The sequence below is a fragment of the Falco cherrug genome, chromosome 9 (genome assembly GCF_023634085.1).
Source record: "Falco cherrug isolate bFalChe1 chromosome 9, bFalChe1.pri, whole genome shotgun sequence".
Lineage (NCBI taxonomy): Eukaryota > Metazoa > Chordata > Aves > Falconiformes > Falconidae > Falco > Falco cherrug.
In genome coordinates, this window is record NC_073705.1 from 7,980,842 (window position 1) to 8,003,166 (window position 22,325).

At 38.7% G+C, this 22,325-nt stretch overlaps 1 protein-coding gene across 1 annotated transcript in view; it reads right to left on the reverse strand.

The window, feature by feature from the left end:
* MED27 (mediator complex subunit 27) overlaps nucleotides 1-22,325 on the reverse strand; it is a 94,091-nt gene that overhangs the window by 57,647 nt on the left and 14,119 nt on the right. The gene's annotated exons all lie outside the window — the stretch shown is intronic.

A 22,325-nucleotide genomic window follows, 5' to 3' on the forward strand; every position in this document is an offset into this window, starting at 1 on the left:
ACCTAATTCAAATTACAGCCAGTCAGTAACTTAATGTATGGTATTTCATATACATATATTGCTTGGATGGAAGATGATTTGAACAAAAGCATATAAAAAGTCTGCTGTGAAATAGATATTACAAGGAAATTACGCTATAGGGCAAGAAAGATGATGAATCAAAGACTTCCTCTCAAGTCCTAACTCTCCTGAAACTTGGGCTTGCTTTTGAATGTTAAGACTGTTTCTTCTCTCAAGGGATCAAACATCCTTGCTTTTTGGAAGAAGATAAGATGAAGAAAGATGCAATTCTTTCACTATATAAACCAGCTTTTTAGAAACAAGACTTTTTTTTTCTTAAACATAAAACCCCAAAATATTTGCAAAGAAGTTTCTACCACTGCAAAGAAAATTCTAGCCTTTAAAATACCTGCTAGCACATCTCCATAGCATTGCAGAAAGATTCACATTCAGTAGCTTTCTCCTCTAACCTTTTATCTTACTTGCCAATGAAAGACAAATTTATGAAGGACACAACATGAATCTGCAAGATTCTGAGTGCATTCCCACTGCTCACAGATGTAAGAACAGCTATAGTGCTGCGTCTGTCCTGAAACCAGCTTTGAGTGCAACAAGTTACAAGCTCAGCTCTAAACACTTTCAATTTACACTCTCAGTTCCCCATTTTTAAAGAGAAGGGAGTGGAGAAGAAATATTCAGTGTTGGCCAGATGCAATTGCCTTCATCATTTACTCCCCACATCAATGTGTTCATTAAATTGTCTAAAGATTTGTTCTGAAAAAAGATGAAGTATTTAACATGCTAACAACTCTAACCCCATGGTCTGCATTTAAAAAAAAAAGGTTACAGTTAGGAAAACAGGACATACAAACGCTCAGAAAATAAAGCGGTCTTAGGCAAAGATACTCTGCAGGGTACTGACTGAAAAGGAGGTAAACAAAGCTTGGTAAAGTGATCTACTAGAAAATGGCTATTAAAATGAGTGACGCTATCCTGTGAGCCAATTTGACTCAAACGTCAATGCTCAGAGCTTTTTAACAGGCTCCTGATTTACTTGGCTGCTTTGCCACGTGACCTTGGCCGTGGCACAACATGAAGACACATCGCATTCCTAATGGGAAGAGAGCCATGCGGTGCCAAAGAGGGGGGGGCTGTGCTGCCCCAACAGCTCCACTTAGACCAATGAATTTTGCTCAAATTTGTTTTGCTCCGACAGATTTCTGAAATGAAAAAAAATCAATGAGAGCAATGGACAGTACATGTTTGAAAGGCAATGTTTCAAAGTGTCAGGGGCTTAGTTTTCAATCTTCACTACCAGAATTCGCAGTGAGTGCAATATGCAGGGAATTGAAGGGAAAGACAGCTCTGGCAGAACCTTCTGACTCCAGGAACATGCTTTTCCCTTTTCTTCTTGCATCTTATTACCAGCAGCCCTCCTTCTGCCATTTTGTGCTGTTGACACCATTCACTTACGTTTACTGTGCAGAATGACACTGACAGGTATTTCAAGTAAATAGCATCATTTGGACACTTGCTCAGAGATGGAGGTAATCACTGGTGCTAATCATAGATGAATTTTAAATGCAACCTTTCAAAAACATTTCATAACCTCCTGGCTAGTCTGACATTTAGTGGTCAGGCATAAAAAAAAAAGGAATTAAAAATAAATATATTCTAAAAAACAATTCTGTCCTTCAAGGCTGACTCCCAGTGATCAAGCTATTTTTATTAATTATAAGTATTTCTTCATAATCTACCTTTGCTCCTAGGAATGCAGGTCCAACTGTCAAAATCTATAAGGGCCATTAAATATTTACCAAACCATCCTTACAATGGAAGAAAAGGTCAAAGTTAATAAAACCGACAGACAGCTTCTATCCAACTTGATTTATACATTATTAAAGTATCACATACTGTATTGCACAGAATGCATTCTTTTCTGGGGGCAGAGGGGCGTTAACTGAAGAGACTGGGAAATTGTTTCTTAATCATCTATTCTGAGAAACAGAAACAATACTGAAAATAGTGCCAAAGCAGTATCACTAGCATCAAAACTATAGCCAGGAGACTGAACGGTCTTGGTGGATAATAAACATGCCGTTCAGTTCCACCTCCCTCCTGCAAAATAAACATCTTTTTCTGCCAGCATCAGCCATGACGGCACATCTCAGCTAAAAACATACCAAACCACCCAAAATTTTTTGCTTACTAACAAGAGAACGCTATTTCCAAACACATTCTCTTCACCTTAGGGAACACACACAAGACACACTATCAAAGGACATTATGGGTGCTAAAAGGCTCATGCAAGGAAGCAGAGATAAGCTCATGGGACACAAACCCTTCAAGGGCTAATAAACACACAGAAACCACATTTCACTCAAGAAGTCCCTGAGCCAGCGACCTGGGATGAGCACTGTATACAGGCACGTACTTACAGCTACTGGTGGAGAGGAGATACAGGGTGACGTATGAGCCTTTGGTTTCACCCCGCAGAACCATCACGCGTTTCAGTTAGTGTCTACAGGGGGGTGGCCCATGCAGGTCTAAGACACCCTGCAACCCAACGCAGCCAAAGGTTGAGCACCTGTGGATGGTCACGTCTGCCCTCTGAAAGTGTATTCCCAACAACCTTCCATGCTTGTAACAACTGTGCTCATTTAAACCAGCAGAAGAGTAAACAGCAATAGCTTTATCCTTAAAACATGCTGAATACCCACAGAACTTGAGTATTGGTGCAGCACTGGGTAGTATTGCAAACCATTTCGTTAATCAGCCGCTAAGGAACTCCCCATCATTCAGAGGCTTTATTACAGGAAGCATCCGTGTCTTTCAGCTTTGGGGAATTCCAGCTGGTTTACATGAAGCTAAGCTCCTTACTTCCTAATGAAATATTCCTCCACAAAATTTCAACAAGATTGATCTTTTTTTCCCCCAATACATGCAGATGAAGCATAAAAGCTATTGCGGAAAACTAAGACACAAAAACCCAACAACAACATCAATTTATAACACTTAGCAGCTATGATATACACCAGTGTCAACTTGTACAGTTTTATGATGAGTCTCATGATAGCTGATATTTCTCTTAAAACTGTGGTTCCAAGTAGATGTGCAAATTTCACATTTTAAAATCAAAAGAGACTCTAGTTCTCAAGGATGTAGGAAAAGTACTGAAAATAACACTTCAATACATACAAAAGCTTTACCTGAAGGTAAATAAAACCAGAAGTTGCATTATTTTAAAGTTTCATTATTTTTCTATGTTAATGGCAACATGGCTTATGTTTTCTAGAAGAAAAGGTTATGTTTTACAGGTGCCATATAATTCATATTTCCATAGCGTTCCTGAGTATATATAATAACGTTCATATATTAATGGCTCACAATTTTCCTCACAAAGTGAAATACATCATAACAGAGCACTTCAGAGTCGTTTTTCTCACAATTGTAACTAAGGAGTGCGATTTCTTCATTCACATAAGATTTCTTTGGCTTTCACATGAAATATTTAAACAGAGAAAGTGTATTAAGAGAAATACAGACTGGATTTAGCTCTGAAAGCATTACTTTTTTTTTTTTTTAAGTTAATCATACAGTATCTTTTCTTTATTCTACCCCAGTTACTCTCTTAGCAGAAACAAGGCAAGGCACCCTCTAAAATAATCAAAATAAACAAAAAAGAACCCCTCCATCCCCCTGCAAGATCACACTATCTTCTGCAGATAAACTTGAAGGTTTGGAGTAGACAGAGAACTTCTGCTACCGCCAAAGGGCTTAAACCCAAACAATGCAGTAAAGCCCCTTCGTTCAACAGCAATGTACTGCCCATATCGTGACAGGTTATAGACCTATAGGATTACTCTCCAGGGTATGTTATGAAACTACAAACATGTACACAGTGCTAATTTAAAACTTTTAAAATTAAAGCTTCATCATTAGAATCATGCTGGGTCTAAAGGTCTTTAGTTTACATAATTCATGGGCTGGAGATTTTGCATGTCCTGACTGCTGACTAAACAAGTCATTGCAGTGCACTTACTGCCAAGGCCATTTAAATTTTCAAAAACTGGTTGGGTAGGAAGAAGGTAAGAGTCGGAGCGGGGCAAGGGGGGGAGAATGGGACAACATAATCAACCAACCAAAAAAAACCCTACAAAAAAATCACTTGGAGCATTTACAATTGATAAGTCAACTCACAGTTGGACTTTAAATTTACATATTACCGTTATTTAAAGCTTTTTAAGGACCAATAGGTTTTGTTTAAGAAGTGAAATCAGAAGACTGACTTTTCTTTGTAATCACATTACCTTGTTGCGTATTTTTTCCATTCTCGTGTAAATACTTACTGACCATATAAATGAACAGAAAAGCATTTCCTCAGATATAAGCAATTTTTTAAATATGTATTTCATATTTCCATTCCTCCAAGAAATGGAAGAACGGATGAGAGATTTGGGGTTGTTCAGCCTGGAGAAGAAAAGGCTCCAGGGAGACCTTATAGGAGCCTGTCAATACTAAAAGGGAGCTTGTAAGTAAGAAAGATGGGGACAGACTTTTTAGTAGGGCCTGTAGCAATAGGACAAGGGTTAATGGTTTTAAACTGAAAGAGGGTAGATTTAGATTAGAAATTAGGAAGAAATTCTCTAGTGAGGGTGGTGATGCACTGGCACAGGCTGCCCAGAGCAGCTGTGGATGCCCCATCCCTGGAAGTGCTCCAGGCCAGGCTGGACGGGGCTTGGGGCAACCTGGTCTAGTGGAAGGTGACCCTGCCCGTGGCAGGAGGTTGGGTTTTGATGATCTTTAAGGTCCCTTCCAACCCAACCCATTCTATGACTCTAAGAAATGGAGTTTACAGAAGTGGCTGACAGATACTTTCCCATCATGGAATTTTCCAAGTTCACTGTAATACTGGTGAATGCATGCACATCTGCCTCCTTTTAAGATGCACAGTACTTTGCTCCTCATCATTAAGCTATTTCTCCCTTGAAGCTAACAAGGGATTTGTCTATTAAGATAAAACTCTAGTCATTCTTTTGAAAAGAGCAATGAGCAAGCAAACTGGACACTCCCACAGTTTCATCTCTGCAGACTAAAGTAGGCAAGAGAGAAATTATACTATCTTAATTGATATTTTTAAGCTTCTCTTATAATGAGGCTGGTTTGGAAATTCTCTTTTTCTCCAAACAATGTTTGATCATTTCACGGTAGCTGAATTCTTGACTTGGCCAAAAGAACATCAACCAAAAAAGCAGTCTCCAATTTCTTTACTTGTTGGTTTTCCTCTTGTGGGACTGGGTTGCAGGCTTTTCAGTTAATGGGAAAGCTAGACATTGTGCCTTCGCTCTACTTTACAATTTAATTAGGACACTTTGTTCTATTTTTTTTTTTAAAGCATTTATGCCCCCCAAACACTTTCCAGTTTACAAGAATACTGAAGCAACAAGTACTTATCCACAATGGGAAGAAAGTCTACCCCCATTCTATTCTTTTTAAATCCCTGTACAAAAGTTGTCACATCTTCTCCTGAACACCCTGATCCCACTAAACTGTGAAACCAAAGAGCTCACACTTCTGTTAACAGCCTCTCACATGGCATGGCTCTTATTTGCATTGCACTCAGATGCAGAGCACCACTGTCTCACCCTGGTCAAGAACCCAGGAGATATGGAGCATTCTGAGGACATCTACCTGCACATGCCCCTGCACAGGCAATCCTGCATTTCCCTTGGGTCTCTCCTCCTCCTTCCCAAGGCTAGGGAGTTGAAAAACAAGTTTAGACATATATATATTAAAAATGTATATAAAAATAAGATGCAAGAGTAGAAAATGCAGATACATATCCCTGTTTTCTTTAGCATCTTGTCTTTGCTGCATTTTTTTTATTGCATTGTCTTTGAATTCCTATTTTTGCTGAGAGCGCTGTTTTAATTAGTGTCAGATTTCAACCTTAAAGTGTGTTCTTCCCATACTCTTCCTTTGAAAACATTGAAGTTCTGCTGATGAATGACTGCATCAATGTTCCCTCACTCCAATACTGCTTGCAAGTTCTTGGCTTTTTACCATGCAGAGATAGCAAATCTGGCGGCACTTTCTTCAAGGAATTGGTCAAAACTTCAGCATCTGCATCCTTGCTGCCAATAAGATTATCTGCGCTGTTCAAAGTCTCTGCAAAAGCCACTCCTCCTCTTCTTCCTCGTTGGTGTTTTTGGTTTTTGGGGCTTTTGGGGGTTATGTGGTTTGTTGGTTGTTTTTTGTTGGTTTTTTGTTTTTAAGTATTCTGGAATCAATTGAAGTTGTATCAGTGACATATTCTTGCTTTTTGGATGATATCAACACAAAGTGACACTAAACAGCCAACAGGCTCTGAGATTTTTAAAAGAGATCTAGTATTTGAAATGGGTAAAGAGGCAGAGTAATCATAATCTGGGGCTACATACCACTCTATTTACTTCTTCAGAAGAGTAACTGTATTTTATGCTTAAAATGTTTATGAATACCTCCAGGTGTTCTGTAGGGCCTGAACAGACATATTTCCTGAAAGGTAACTAAATGAACCAACATTTCATTGGATATGCAACTACAACCCAGACACAACAGAATCACAAAAAACAGAGAAAATCATTACATTGCATTCTGCATCTAAATGACAAAATAAAGCCACGTGCAGCAACAAACTAGTGTTTTTCAAGTAACGCTGAGCTCACCGGTATTAGTTGCTACAGAGATTGTCCACTGAAAGGCAAATGGCCTTAGTCTCACTCTATGTGACATACTCATACCTGTGTGTTCAGTTAATGGATTTCATAAAAGAGCCAAGAAGTGTACTTTATCAATACTCAACAGAAAATCTTAATTCCTTTTTGACAGAAGCATTATCTTTGCATAGGACAAATAGCCTGTAGCAGTGAAAAGTCATCGTTAAAACTAAAGACTGAAAAAGGACACAATTAGTATCTTCCCACAGTGCTGCTGCAGAGCCACCAGAACTCTGAACTGAAGACACTGCTCTCTCGCAAAGATTAGTATTTTCTAAAGCCTCAGACTGAATCTTTAGTGTCAGGGGCTCAGGTGGCAGCTATGTCAGTATAAAGAATGGCCTGCTGCCTCCGTGACAGAGGATGCTCAGGTGCTTATGTAAGAAAAGCGAAGATGCTTTAAAACTGAGTGGCACAATAAAGGGCTGCAATCAGCTACAGAAACACTCTTCAAATTGTCTTGCACGCCATGATTTGCAGCACTGTGGCTGGGCTTTACCACTAGAGCAAACAAACTACTTTTCAGCCAAATAAAGAAATGAATGCTCTTCTCAATACAACATCTACAAGATGCAGCTTACGTGAATCCAACTAGTCCAGTTGCACAATCAGACAAAGGGGAGAACAACAGTCGAACAGATGAGAGGAAAATCCGTTGGTGGATAAGCAATGTAGCAGTAACAACCCCAGCTGGTACTTGGGCTGCTAATTTTTTTTTTGTCCCCTAGCTCATTAAATTTAATTATTTTAACTTCTGTTAAATGCCTTTCCTCAACTTTGGTCACTTGCACAATAATTAAAATGCACAATCTACTTAAACTAGCTAACACCCATACTGCGTGCCAGACAATAGCTATTAGCCTAGCCATGGGCCTTTCTGCCAGCAGACGGAAACCTGGCTTTACTCAGCCTCCCGTGGCCTTTCTGAAGGGGGGTTGTACTCACAGATGAGAACTCCAGCGTACAGCTCACCCTGACACAGGTGTGCCATGGGCAGATGGATGTGCTCTGCCAAGCTACACCAAACACCCCTAACCTCTTCTGTTAGAGGTGATCACACTACTGTCCCAGTAGAAGGGGTTGCATGAATACGATTTAAACTGAACTCAACTTGCCAAATTAGAAGAGAATTCTTCCTTAAATGGTTACTTTTGCTAATATCCTTTTTTACATCTAGCAGATATCTCGAAGCAATGCTGCTGGGAATGCTAATTTCCAGCCCACTAGCAAGGACAACCAACTAAAGCCTGAAGCAGGACAGTTAGATCTGGAACAGAATGTATGTGGCCTATTTCCCTGTATGAACATTCCTAGTATCATTTCAGAATATTGATGATCGGATTAATTTATACTCCTTCCAAGGTAGTATAAAGCAACCCACAGAAAACATTTACACACAAGTAATGGCAACTGATACAGGTCACCTACAAGTGGTTAGAGGAAGAGGTTTAAACTCTTGGCCTCCCTTGTAACAGCACAGATTTTTGTACAGACAAACTGCAGAATCACCATAGGTGGCTGGAAGTTAAGAGATCAGCTGCATTCTGAAGGACGAATGTCAAAAGAAACACATCACTTTCGCCCCTTTAAAACATACTGCATCCAATACTGAACAGGCATCTCTAGAATACTTGTTGGGAAAGACCATAACCACTGTGCCTGCAAGCAGAATGCCGAAATGTAATGGTCAACAAAACCTGAAATTTTTTCCCTTCCCCAGAAGGCAATCAAAAAAGGAGCTTTTCTTCCCTTACTCAAGCTTTCTGTGTTCAAAAATTAATGACATATGTCTGAACCCTGTCTTCAACCCTACACTGACTTCTGGGAGACAGAGAATCCTGCTCATCACTAGCAGCAGTGTGAGTTCCTCCTTCTCTGAGAACTTTCACTGAAAGTTTTCTCCAGCTAAAACAGTATTACACATTAACGAAGAACTCCAAAACTCAACTTTTTTTTTTTTAAAAAAAAAAACCTTCAGAAGCCATTTATGGCTTACAATATGGACTTTCAGAAATTGTATCTAAAATAGAACATCAGACTAAAAAAATCAGCTCTCTGCATTTAATTAGGACACTTATATGAGAAACTGGATAATCAAAAAACTGCAATCTTTGTCATGTGTATACTATGTAGAAAAATCATTTTACTCAATGCTGGTAGAGACCAAAATGTGTTTTACTACATCAGTCTGTGCAATGCACTATTAATAATAGCAACATATGGCCAACCTTTATATTAAAAACATAACCCTCCTACCCTTAGTGATTTTTTTAATGTCTCTACTTCTATATGATCAAGCTGTAATGCACGAAAAAGCCAACTTTTGAAAAATCAGTTTAAAAGATATTTCAAGTTAGACATCCAAAAATAGGTAGACATTTATAAAAGTCTTAATCAAATTACTTCATTAGACTTCAAAGAGTTAAGTTATGAATGTTTTTAGGAATAAAAAAGAATCTTATCAGGTTTGATTGATAAAAGTGTAGCTTTTAACTAAGACTGAAAAAAAATGAAGACTGGCAACATTTTTTTCCAGAATAATATGCTTCCTCTGCCTTTTTTCAGCACAGTGCACATAAATCAAAGAAATGTTAAAGAGACTCATACATCACAAGCTGGCATTTCTAAACTATTTACAAAATCTGTAATAGTCAAGAGGATGGAAAAATATAGAAGTGTGAGCAGCAAAGTTACTGAAAGAAAAAAAGGCAGTTCTACCATCCCAGCAGGGTTAATTAAGGTTGGAACAACTCTTGATTATAGAATTTAAAAAACACTAAACCAAACCAATTCTGATAATGCAGGGTTACAAAAAGCAAACAAGACAGCATATTACCCAAATCAGAGAGAACGTGGATTCAAGCAACATGCTTGCTCCATGATTAAGCACACCATTCTGAAAATGCATAAAAGTAAATGCTCTAATAAGGCTTGAAGTACGTACAAAAGCAGGGCTGACCTTGCATCTGCAAAAAGACAGCCCCAAAAATATCAGTAACCCCTGCGCTTAGCTGCACATCCATTCAATTTTCACACCCCAACATCTAAGCATACAATAGAGTTATACAGATTAGGTTTTCCTCAACAACTTTTACAAACAAGAAACTCATCTCCTCTTCTGAAAGGAAAGGCGTGGATTGTGGGAAGTTTATCTGTCCATCTGCTGAAGATGTCACACTCTGACTAGAGTGCAAAAAGCACAGAGATGTTTTACAATCAAATCCAAAACTTACTGTAGCCTGAACTAGTGTAAAAGCCATATGCTTTGTAAAAACACCTCTCTTGCTACACATTTTTTTACCACAGCACAAAGAGTAACAGTTCGAAAGCTGCTGTAATCTTTATTTCTGAAAATAGATCGCATATTCTTACTCTCATCTGCCACACTTGGGTAAGCTAACTGATCAGAAACCAGAAAAACAAGGAAATACTACGCTGCGCAGTGAAAGCTAAAAAAGTCACACGACTGCAAGAAGTTACTCGCAGTTTGCAGGTTAAGCAGCAGCTCAGAGAGCTCGAAACCAGGGACAGAACAATGTGCCCAACAGAAGGGTTTGTGGAATGGCACATAAAGTGGTTTTACAGTTTTCTCTATCAGTGTTGAAGACTTCTAGTAGGAGTATTTCAGATGAAGCCAGGGGACCTCAGAAATATCCTTAGGAGTAGAACAAATGGAATAAACTTCATATTATTTTCATGGGAGCTTATAATGATATTATAATTAACTCAATTACACCACAAGATGAATAGCCTTTAAAACACTCCCAGTCATTCATTACAGGCCTAATTAAAACTCTTTTGGTGTTGAGCCAGCAAGAAATACGAAACTACTTGTTAACTAACCATATTTAAGTATGTATGATATTATCTTTATAGCGCTGTTTGTTTCCATGGTCACAATTCAGTAGAGTTTGGTTTGTTTTTTTAAAGAAACTAGTATCAAAGACAACAAGAAAAATGGACAACAAGCCACTTTAGCAGCTTCAACACCTGCAGCAGCGTATCAGCTCACTACAGCTAACCAGTTTATTTCTGGGTTTGCTGCAACAGTTAAGGGCTTCTACAATAGCAGATGCCTTTCCGCCCACACATCAATTAATTTGCAAATGCGCTCAGGTTGTAGAAATAATGAAGTGCAGAATGCTTTTCTATTGACAAGTTTTGCTGTCAGGAGGTGGATGCTGTAGGCGAGGTGCTAAAATGCGCTGCTGCTATGTGCATGCCAAAGAAAAGACATGCCACATGAAACCTGGTCGACAGCTAACAGGGCACATCAATTATTTTATTCACCCCTATCTCACTGGAACCAAAAGGAAGAAATTATCTTCAAAAGCTTTTTATTGTATTTATCCAGGTATTTATAAGACACCATTTACACTGAGATGCAAGCTTTCGCACTGACCCAAGAAACATTCCTTATCAAGAAGAAAAGTAGTGTTTTTTCCATGTATTGTTATATATGCTTAAAAAGTTGAATTCTTCATTTGTAACCTTAACAATTTTAACCTAACAACTAGGAAATGTTCGAATCCATATTGCCTATGCAATCTAAATCAGTCTGCTTGTGCTAAAGATTCAGCCTTTGATGACATGCATCTTTAAGGAGGACCTCAAATTACCACAGACTGCAGGATTGCATGGATGTTATTCAGCATCCATTTTCATGCACAGAATGTTATTTACAGTATTTCACACAATGCCCACGCTTATCTTCTCAGATGTCTTCTATGACGTTTTCCTGCTTTATCTTGCTTCTTTACAAATACTGTTATAAATTTACCTTCACAATTGTTATTCCACTCATGCTGGGTGTGGATCTGAGGAATCTCAGATTTTTAAGAATACTAAATGTTTTTACTACTTACTATATCTGTAGTAGAGTTTCTATAGATGTTAACTGCAGTCAGGTGCTCGTCAAGTCTTCGAAGCAGCCATAAAAGGCTTTAAGCCAGGTCTTGGCAAGGTTGGGAACTCTACCTCAACTTATAGCATTTGAAATACAGGATTAGTCAGTAGCAGTTAACCATTACTTTCTGTCTTGAGCAGCCACTAATTGGAAGTGAGGCACATTTTGCCAGCTGTTCTCTGAAAATAAGTTAAAAACTGAGATTCTGAACTTTGATATTAAATTCTACACTCTGGAGGACAGACAGCATGTTTTCAAGGATACAAACCCTTCTCATTTTGGGTCCTCAGATTAGAAGGCATATAGTTAGCCAGCACAGAACAGACGGAAGATAAAGGTTACATTACGGTTAAGGCCCTGGACAGCTGGGAGTTGATCCTTTCCACAAGCTTCTTGGAAAATATTAAGTCATTCTAAAAGAACCTTTGTGAACATTTAGTCTTGCCTCTTACCTTAATTCAAGTTACTTCTGTGTTTATGATTTAGCAAATGCAGTTCAAAAAAACAAAATGTGCATGTGCTCGCCTTTCAAGTCTTTCAGGGAAGGCAAGTCCCGTACTATTCCTCTCCAATTCTTCCATGCTTAATTACCATGACTGTTTAAACCATGCACCTTAGTTGCAGTCTGTGTTTGTTGAACTCCTGTTTTCAGTTACTGATATTTTTGTCTTTGCTTGCTATAATGAAGAACCTTCTTACCCACATTCCACCCCCCCGCCCAGCCCCCCACAATAAAGATGTTGGTACAAAGAGTCATCCGTTACCTTTTCTTTCATGAATGAAATAAATTGAACTTGTTTGATTATACAGAAGGAGCACAGGAACACAAATGCTTTTGATCAGTTCTCATGTCTCTCAACTAGAAAACCTCAAATTAACAGGCACCTAGACAAATGGTATCTAAGTATTTTTACAACTAAAATAATGCTTAAAACCATTTTCAAGTGTTAATAACTGAAAATGTCGTTAGTACAGGTACTGGAAGGTAAGGAAATTTGTTGTTAAAAATAGATGATTTTCTGCTTTTTAAAACGTGATTTTCAGGCTGACCTTGTCCCTTTTAAATTTTGATAGCATCTTCAGTTCCAATTTGAGATCTTCATTTGGGGTAGGCAAACCTTCTTATGTTCTATATTAAATGCAAGACACCTTCTTGGCATGATCTGCAATATTAATAATATAACAGTACCAATTTCAGGAGCAGCAGTGTAGCATCAACACACGCATACCTACATGAACAGAAATTTAACCATGTATATCATGGAAATCTTTAATACATCACAGCAAAAAAGCAGGTCTAAGACAGCTCAAACACAATTTGAGATCTCCTCTTTTGCCATACGAACACACGACCTTGTCATGCTTCACAAGGTAACACCAACTGAGCTGATGCAAGAAAACATATGCTTCTCTTTACTGGACTTGAAATAGGAATAGAGGGGGGAAAAGAATGATAGTCAGGGCCAAACCCCGGGTTCTGAAGACTGAACTTGCAGCTGTCACTGTATTCAGCAAAAAAATGTCCCCACCCACACAAGCCCTACAGTACTCCTACAACTAATTGCCACAAGAGAATTTGAAAAATATTTTTTGGAAATTATAAACACTACAGATTCTTTATTTAGCTAAGAATTCGCACTAATGTTATCAGAAGAGTTTTAAGACTTCGAGACTGAGCAGTTTTTAAGTTGCTGTGGGATACAGTTAAAGCCACAGGAGAACCTAAGTGATTAATTTTTATGGATTTCAAAGAAGACTGATGTACATTTGACTTTCCATGCATCAGCTGTCTTGTAGCCACCCTTCAATAACCCAATTACCACTTAAATGTCTACCATCTAACCCACAGACATGTCAGCTCCTCATCTAAAACTGGACATACCCTAGTGATTATCAAGATACAGAAATAAGAAAAGCTTACCGGATCAAAAGACAGTGGTTCATCAGTACCCCAGTTTAAAGCACCAAATAAACAGACATTCCCCTTTACTGCTTTGCGGACTTCATTACTAATGAAGTAAAAATTGCAGACATCAATCTATTGTTTCAGGTGGCCATCATAAGAAAAATAAATAGGAAGTTAATGTGGGTGGCCACAGTGGCTTGTCTGGCATATTTACTGGGAAGTAAATTAAGAGCACTAATGACCACAGTGCTACAAGTGAGGTAGTAACATTGAATTGGAACAGAAAATTCTACTATACAACTTCACCTGACCAAGAGCTCAGTTTCCTCCCTCAAACCATAAGCCAAACTTCAGGACCGTTTCAACTGCTTCACCCTTCTCTACTGAAGGCCACACTACCTGCAAGCCCCAGGGATATACTGGGCAGAACAAATGGCCTTTTTCTCTTTTTCTGAATGTTTCCCACCACCAAGGAAAACAAAAAATAGAAGAGAAAAAAAAAGCATCACAATATTATTTAGCATCGTGAAAAATGCCGAGGTTCTGAGGGGTTCTCCCACCCTGCACCTCTATCCCCCAACTCACAGCTCCCCAGAAGGTTGCCCACGGCAAACGGCAGAATACCCCATAGGACAGCACGCTGCAGCAGAGGCTGCCCCACGCACCGCTCCTCACTGCTGTACCTCCCAGCCTGACCGAAATAGCAGCAGCTTACCAGGCTTCAGATGCTACCGAGACTCACAGCCTTCAGCTAGATTTGAGCTGTCTGACATTGTATCTGAAATCCGTAGAAGGAAGAAATGTTTTCCTTGCTGTTCAGTTCACTCGATGGAATGTTATCAAAACCACCCCTCTTATCCTGGGGTGGAAAACCCCAAAAAGTCCAGGTGACTTAAGGGAATGGCACCAGCCTCCCTACACGGTTTCCATTGTACTGAAATTTCAGTACCACCGTACTGTGAACTAGCACCCACTTCATCTTACCAGCTGCTTCCCACAACACCACAATGCATCCAATGTACATGGTCAGCCGCTCTTCAAAGCTCACCAGTCTCAAACAGCCACAAAGTGCTATATCCTCTATTCTCACTTTGTACCTTTCTAACCTCAAAAACCAAAGCAAGCACTTCTCCTCCCAACATTTCTGAGCTGTCCAGAAGCAAACACCTTATGCACACCATGGTGCCCATCGCTCCAGGTACGATGGGGGCAGAACATCAGAGAACTATTGCAAGTGAATAGTTTAGTCTGAACAGTGAATTGAGAATGTAAAAACATAACTTACATGAAAGAAAAAAAACCCCAAAGCTGCATGGTTTTGGTCTTAGAAGATAGACAAGGAAATTACATTAAAAAAACCTATACAATCCTTACATTACAATTGGGTTTCGAAACAGACACAAGCTGACAAATTCAGCATTAAGTTTTCCAAAGTACCCTTAACTCTTCAGCAGTGCACGTACTTACACAGCCGGAAAGGATCTTTCTGTACGAGATCATACCACCAGCAATATGACAAACTGGTGTGCATTTAAGGAAACTGGGGCGGTGGGGGAGCAAAATACTGCTTTTCGCAAACCATGATTTTTAACTTTTTTCTATCACTTCCCTAGTTACAAAATCTTTTGTAAATGAGGACACTACCTACTTACCGCCCAAAATTCATTTTATCAAGCCAATAATTCAGCAACATGAATGACTGACAATTCACTCAACTATAGATTTTGCCTGAGGCATTAAAACAAAATAAAAAGAGCAAGGAAAACTTATAAATGGTGCTGAAGAACTGAAGACTTGCTGCTGGCACACTAAACAAACAGGAACAATTGAAAGCCATGGAGCTGTTAGTAATTTGTACTACTGAGCCTAATGCTTGGACAGTAAGGAACACAGATGGCTCTGCAATATGGAGATGGCTCCATGAAAAGCGATCAGCACAGGGACTGCTGCAATAACATAGCAGCAATAGTTTGCCTTCTTGTTGCAATGGCCACAGCAAACTGAAATGCATCATTTCAGGGTATAAAAGAAAACAAAAGTAAATGAGAGTAGAACAAAATAGGACTTATTACTGTTAGTTTATATTCCTTGATAAAGCATGGTCTAGATTGGAGGGGTTTGGACAGTCCTGCATAGTTCTGTGCGAATAAATGCGTGTAACCCACGTAGCACTAGCAACATTCCTCTTCCTGTCCCGTCCCCTTCCCAGTAACTCTGCATCATACTGAATGGCTATGAACGTCAGCTATTTAGTTCTACTTTTAGCTCTGCTTTAAATAAAAGTGTGCTGAGTGCAAGCTGCGTAACGAAGGCAGGCTCAAAACCATGGAGATGGCACAGACTGCAACTGGGCAGCATTACCAAGCTGTGGGGGTTTTATTTTTTGGGTTTCTTTCTGGTAGACTTACTTAATTTGTGGAATAAAACCAGGATTTGCCAGGGGAAGTTTCCAACCACATGCTGAAGCAGACAAGCACCTGGCTGGTCTCCAATGGAAGTCCTGTTTCAGACCTTGAGGACATACTCAGAGGCAATGGACTCGCAGTGCACATGCACACATAAACACATGAAGGACTTTCCTGACACATGCATAAGGAGCTCAAACTAATTTATTTGAAGTATTACATTTTGAGGCCATCATGACTAAGCAATATACCAGTCATGCAAAGACTTCTAATAATCTAAAAATCTAACCTACAACTTTTTCAGGAAGGTCAAATCATTATAAATTCTTTGACCACAGGAACCTCTTTACATATACATACGCTCTCTAGGGAATCAGAGCACGGATGAAAACCTACATTTAAAGCCAAGCATAAGATTCTTCTTCCTGTGCGACCTTCCTACAATAAACCAGGCCAAGGCTGGCAGCTGGAGTTAACAGAGGAGCATCATCTTGCCCTGCACACCATGACAGGTGACACTATTCAGCTACAGATTATGCTGATATATGCTTTGTTTTAGCAACAAGACCACTTTAATTCTTTTTTAAATCCATTAAAACAAGTGTTTTACTGTACAATATGTCTATTATTTTTCTTAAATCAAAACTCACTGACACAATTGCTGATGCTAGTATAAGGCAGTGGAAACAAAAGGCCTTTCACTGAAGCATCCGCCCCGCCATACCTCTGAAATATTTTCCACCTCCAAACTTTCCACGGCTCAGGAATTTGATTAAAGTAATCTCCAGGTACTGTTTACTCAGTAACATTACCTATCAGTGTTTCTGAAATCCAAATGATGAGGCTGCAACTTCTGGAATGCAAATTCCAACACAAATCCCCTTGATGAGAACGCTGCAATTTGTTGTGAGTAAATAAACCAACATACACATGTTGTTACAAATTACAACTGGAGACAATTGGAGTAAAAAAAAAAAAGCAGAATAAATTGGTTTGAACCACTTCCAAAGCGCAGGGATAGCACACTGCCTGAACACTGATGGTGTAAACTGAGCAGCGTTATGAAAGAAGTCAGCATTAAAACACAACTGACTGCACTTGTGTTTAGTTTGGAAAAGAAACACAAAAGCACAAGCTTAATATCGCTCTCAGTAAGCAACCAACTACTGTTGTTCGTTAAAAGTAATAATCAAGTATGAAATTAAAGCGAGTTCTTTTTAAGGAAGATGCTTTCAAAATACATTTCTCTTCTTCTGGACTTACGGCTGAGGAGTAACTGTACAACAAGAATTAGAACAGAACCTGCATGTATATTCCCAGCATTTTGCCTGCCCATGACTGCTGCTACTGGTATTGCTCTATCAAGACTGATTTGATACCTACTTTGCTTATATAGTCTTGATAAGATTTTTCTTCCCTTTTCTTTCTTTCTCCCTTGCCATTTTACACTGGCAACTGATGGACCCTGTATTTAACTGTTTTCATTCAAAACAGCAATCTGCTGCAACAATTAGCAAACTGAAGAAAGGAAGGATGATAAAGACCTGTGATTAGAAGAGAAAACAAGAGAAGAAAAAGGAATAAAGTCCATATGACACTGTAATAATCCTACTGGCAATTGGTTTGGGTTTTTTTACCTTGCAAACTTCCTTCCACACAAAAGCACTCTTCTATAATCTTACAATTACTTGTAGCTTGGAAACTGCATGGGTGTATTCTGTTCATTTTTTTAACCTCTTTGAAGCCCCTGCAAAACTGTCTTTCTACATACAACTACATACATGAAAAGAATAATCAAGTTTCCAGGACCCTACAAACACTACTGCTACACTTCTGAAAATTCATTGTTTCCCTTAGTACCCTTTTAATGAAGACAGACATTATCAACGGGTTAAAAAAAATAAAAAAAATATTTAAGCAACTTGCAAGAAAACAAAAACCAAATCAGTCAGTCAAGGCACTGTTTGACTTCATTGGCCACTGGGAAAAACCACAAAGGATTTGCTGCTACTCTGATTTGATCATGTGAGCCTCTGAAAACTTCACCTGGTCCATTATTTATTTAAAAAAATATTCTTTCCATATTTACCGTAAGCATAGCAAACATAAGACATTAGTTTGTAGCTGACAAAGCAAAACACATACTGAAGTTGGAAGGCCATCAGAGCAAGAATCTCTGAAAAAGGCTACCTTAAATAAATGCATAATAAATGTCTCCTCAGACCACTCAAGTCTTCAGCCACTGCTATATGTCAGTGTCTATTTTAAAAGCAGGTCATGGATGCTTACAGAAAAGCCACAGACCCTTGATTTCTATACATCTGGGAATTACTACATTTTGCAAGTTAGCACATATGAAAATGCACTAAGGACAGTGCTCTGAGTTAATTTAGGCTCTGGGAGTCCTGCTACAAATAACCTTTGTAAAACAGTTAACATTCCCTACAACAGATTTTTTGGGGAAAGTGACTCTTAATAAGAGTCATCTTTCAGCACACTGTTAATGCAACAAAATACTTACTATATCACGACCATCATGAAATATGCATTTACTAGCCACACAAAATCATAAAGTTGCTTCAAAATTTGTTTGAAGATTAGCTAAAAGCATTTGCAGTCAGTATTCTCTGATTCAGGAACAGTTCCCATGCCATTAAAGGCTACTCCATTTCTCCTCTGCTGCTCTATGGAAGATCCAAACAGAAGGACAGCAAGTATATTGGTACAGGAAAAGAGCAAAGCTTGACAAGGAACAAAGTCCTATCAAATTAATATAGCAATAATATGGTTCACGAGGGAAAAACCTTGAAGAATAATGTGGTTTGGTTTATCAATTTAAATTAAATCACCTGTTTTCCCATCACGCCCTTTCTCATTCAGGACTCCTTTTGCTTTGCTGCAGGGGAAAACGAATTGTATCCGAGCAGGTGAATGTTCTATGTCCCTGCTGCTTTTAGTTCATGCAACCTGCTATGGCAAAGCAGTTGTCTCATTTGGGCTGATGCAAAAAAATTAACAAGAAATTTATTCACCTCTGTACACAGATACAGTTGCCTGTTACATGGAAATGTGACTTTATCACACCGTATTTGCAAAACATAATATTCCAAAGCTGCTTGGTCTCCATGGACATCTGTATAATACCAAGCTGCCGCATAAAACACTACTAATGAGATGGTTTTTGGATTCCCCACAATCAAAGGTCTCCACTCATTAAGAAGGTTATGTCAATTCTCTCTCCCATCTGTGTTTGAACAGATAGTACCACCCCCTGGATGCATCAACTCTAGCAACTGGATGGATCATCTAACAAGACAGCCAGACGGCAGCTTTCCACACAGCCTTCCCCTGAAAAAGAAATTTGTTTCTTCCATATCTGTAGACTGTAGTAGACAACTCCTTTCCGCTTCAGGTCTTCCAGAGGGAAGGTACTGGCTTGGAGGAAATGCAACTAACTAGCTCCCTCATCGACAGGAGAGAGCAAGCACATTGACTTGTGCCCTTTATGTATTGATGCTCTAGCTGAGTAAATTAAGATGTACAAGGGAAAAGCAAAGAGCACCAGAAGCAGGTATATGACTCAGAACAGCACAGTAGCAATTTTCTATCTTCTTCAATCTTTCTGAAATGTGATTACAGTTGACCTTTAAATCTAGTAGATCAACCAACCAGTTCTGCTGGAACAGCCCCGTCTATGTGATCTAAGAGCATACCCATACTTATTTCCAATGGCTGCCTGGCATAGTCATTTTATCTTGCTGTAAAAGTTACCAAGATTTGTCTCAATTGATTTTACTTGCAAGAAAAACACAACATCAAAACTGCAGTATCAGCAGACACTAAAGGTCTTAGCTTCTTGCAGGATGAATGCAATATCAATAGTTATTAGGATGTATTCATACAAGGTACACAAGAGGGATGGAAAGAAGATGCTAGTAATCTCACTTAATCCTAATGCAGCCCCAAGTCAGGTTCTTTAGACTGTGGGAAAAAAAAAATAATGCAAGGAAAACTATAAACACTCGAAAGTATTTGCCAGGCAAAACGTTGAATTTGGAAGTGAAAACATATTTAACAGCTCTTTAAGTAGTAAAGCTTTCATGCCATGTTAGTTGTTAAGTTTTATTTCAGCTGATAAATTGTGCTTTAACAAAATAACCCAAAAGAGGCTTCAGGATGGTATTTGTCCATAGTGGGTTCAGAAGCAAGATCAGCAACCACTAGTGATCCTACTCATACGCAGCTTCTCTCCCAGATTTCTCAGAGTACTCATTCTGTAGCACAATCCCCCTTTTATAGATGGGAAAGACAAGAGTAACAAAGTGACTTGTGAAACCTCATTCAGCAACTAAGGCCAGGGAAGAGTATGTACCACACAGTATTATCATACGCTTGCATTCACACAGTCAACTACATAGCAAGTTTTTATGCAGAAAATCATTAACTTCACTCTATATTACATGCTACAGTGTCCAAAAGAACCAGAAAATTAGGAATGAGAGGTTAGGTTTTGCTTTATGAGGCACAAGAGAGCTTGCAGACTTGATCAGCTCTGTGATCTATGAAATTTCTACAAACAGCTTTGGAAGAGGAACCAAGCAGTGCAGCCAACCTCCCCACCAAATTAAAAAAAAAAAAGATGGCACTGAGCAAACTGAAAATGCTACATTGAAAATTCTGAAAAATACAAGATTTGACTCCAGAGTAAAACTGAACCATAAGGCAAGCCACAGAACTTGTTAAGTCTGAGTGCTGAGACAACTGCAGAGAAAACTCTAAATAGAACCCAACTGAAAGCATATGGGTAGGGCAGGGAACATTAGAATAAAAATCTAACTAATGGTAAAACATACAGTGATGTTTTTTCTTAAGTCATGTAGAAAACAAAACGTATATCCAACCTCATGGAGAGATAACCTTGGGGGGAGGAGGAAGTTATTATCCTTTTAACTGCAGCTTCTTTGATACAAAAGTGACATTTTCTCTGAATGAAGAATTCTTTTAACATAAAGAAAAGCCAACTTCTGAAATGACATAGAGCCCAGTAACACTGCAGTAGTTGAGAATGTCATGATTTCCATCAAAAAACTGTTTTGCAGAGATTAGGAACAGCTGTTTCAAACCGAATTAGACTAAAACTGGAAACAAGCTGTCAAGACTCAAAAAATATATTTTATACATAAAAGAATGTATTTGATTCAGCTGTTTTATAGTGGTGGTCAGCCAAAAGAGAGAAATAAAGTAACATTCTGAGATTCCAGACGTTGTCGCAAAGACTCTCTCATTTTTAACACTCTTTATGTAGATTTATTCCTTTGAGCATTTGGAATAGGAAAAATGTCAAACAGCTCACATCACAGATTCTTGAATATTTTCAAACCATGGGCAGCTTAAAACAGTTTAAAGACACCCGAGGACTCTTTCTGCTCTAGTCCACATTCTCTGCATCATCTGTAGCAATAACAGGATGTTGCAATAAGGAAAACATACTCAATTGCTGTTGACATGAAAAGATTAAAATAATTCACTTTAACCCACCCCTTGTGAATAACAGTACATGCATACAGCTCCTTTTTGTGCATGCTTGCAGATCCTAGGAGGCTTTTAGTAGGTATTTTCAATATTGATTTCCACAGGAGTTGCAGTTTCATATAACGAGAAGTAAATAGATCTATCTTAGAATATACTGTGAAATGTCACATCTGGATACAATTCCTTTGTGTCTAATGGCCCATGCAGTTATACAGAGCACCTCATACTACATCACTGCCAGTTACAGAAAGAGAATCCAAATAGAACAACCAAATTCATCAAGACTGTTGCTGGTTTTGAACAGAACTATTTCCTCCAAAACACAACTCTGAACATCAAAGACCCCCATGATTTTATTAAATGCTGTAAGATACTGCCATTATACTCTGCTTTCCGGCCAAATCTAGTGTAATGTTGAAAATAGCCTTAGCATTTCAACATGGCTATTAATTTTCATAATAATGATAAATACTAATTCTACCCAGTAAGTCTATTGGTTATTACTGTCGGCTTGTCAGTATACACGCTTTTGAAGGAAAGTTATCATGTAACAAGCCAATTCATGAGCATATGAAAAAATGCAGGCTCCAAGAAATGCATTTCTAACTCAGTAAAACACCAGGCAAGCACGCAAGTGCAGTCATGCACCATTTCACCCTTCACAGGACTCATATCATCTACCATTAGGTATTTAACTTGAGTACTCAAGTTCTCAGCAAACTCAGCAGAGCACCGTAGCACAATTGAATGCTTTACACCAAGGCAAGAACCTTACAAAAGAGCACAAGATAACAGCTGTTCAGGTTACATAAACTTTT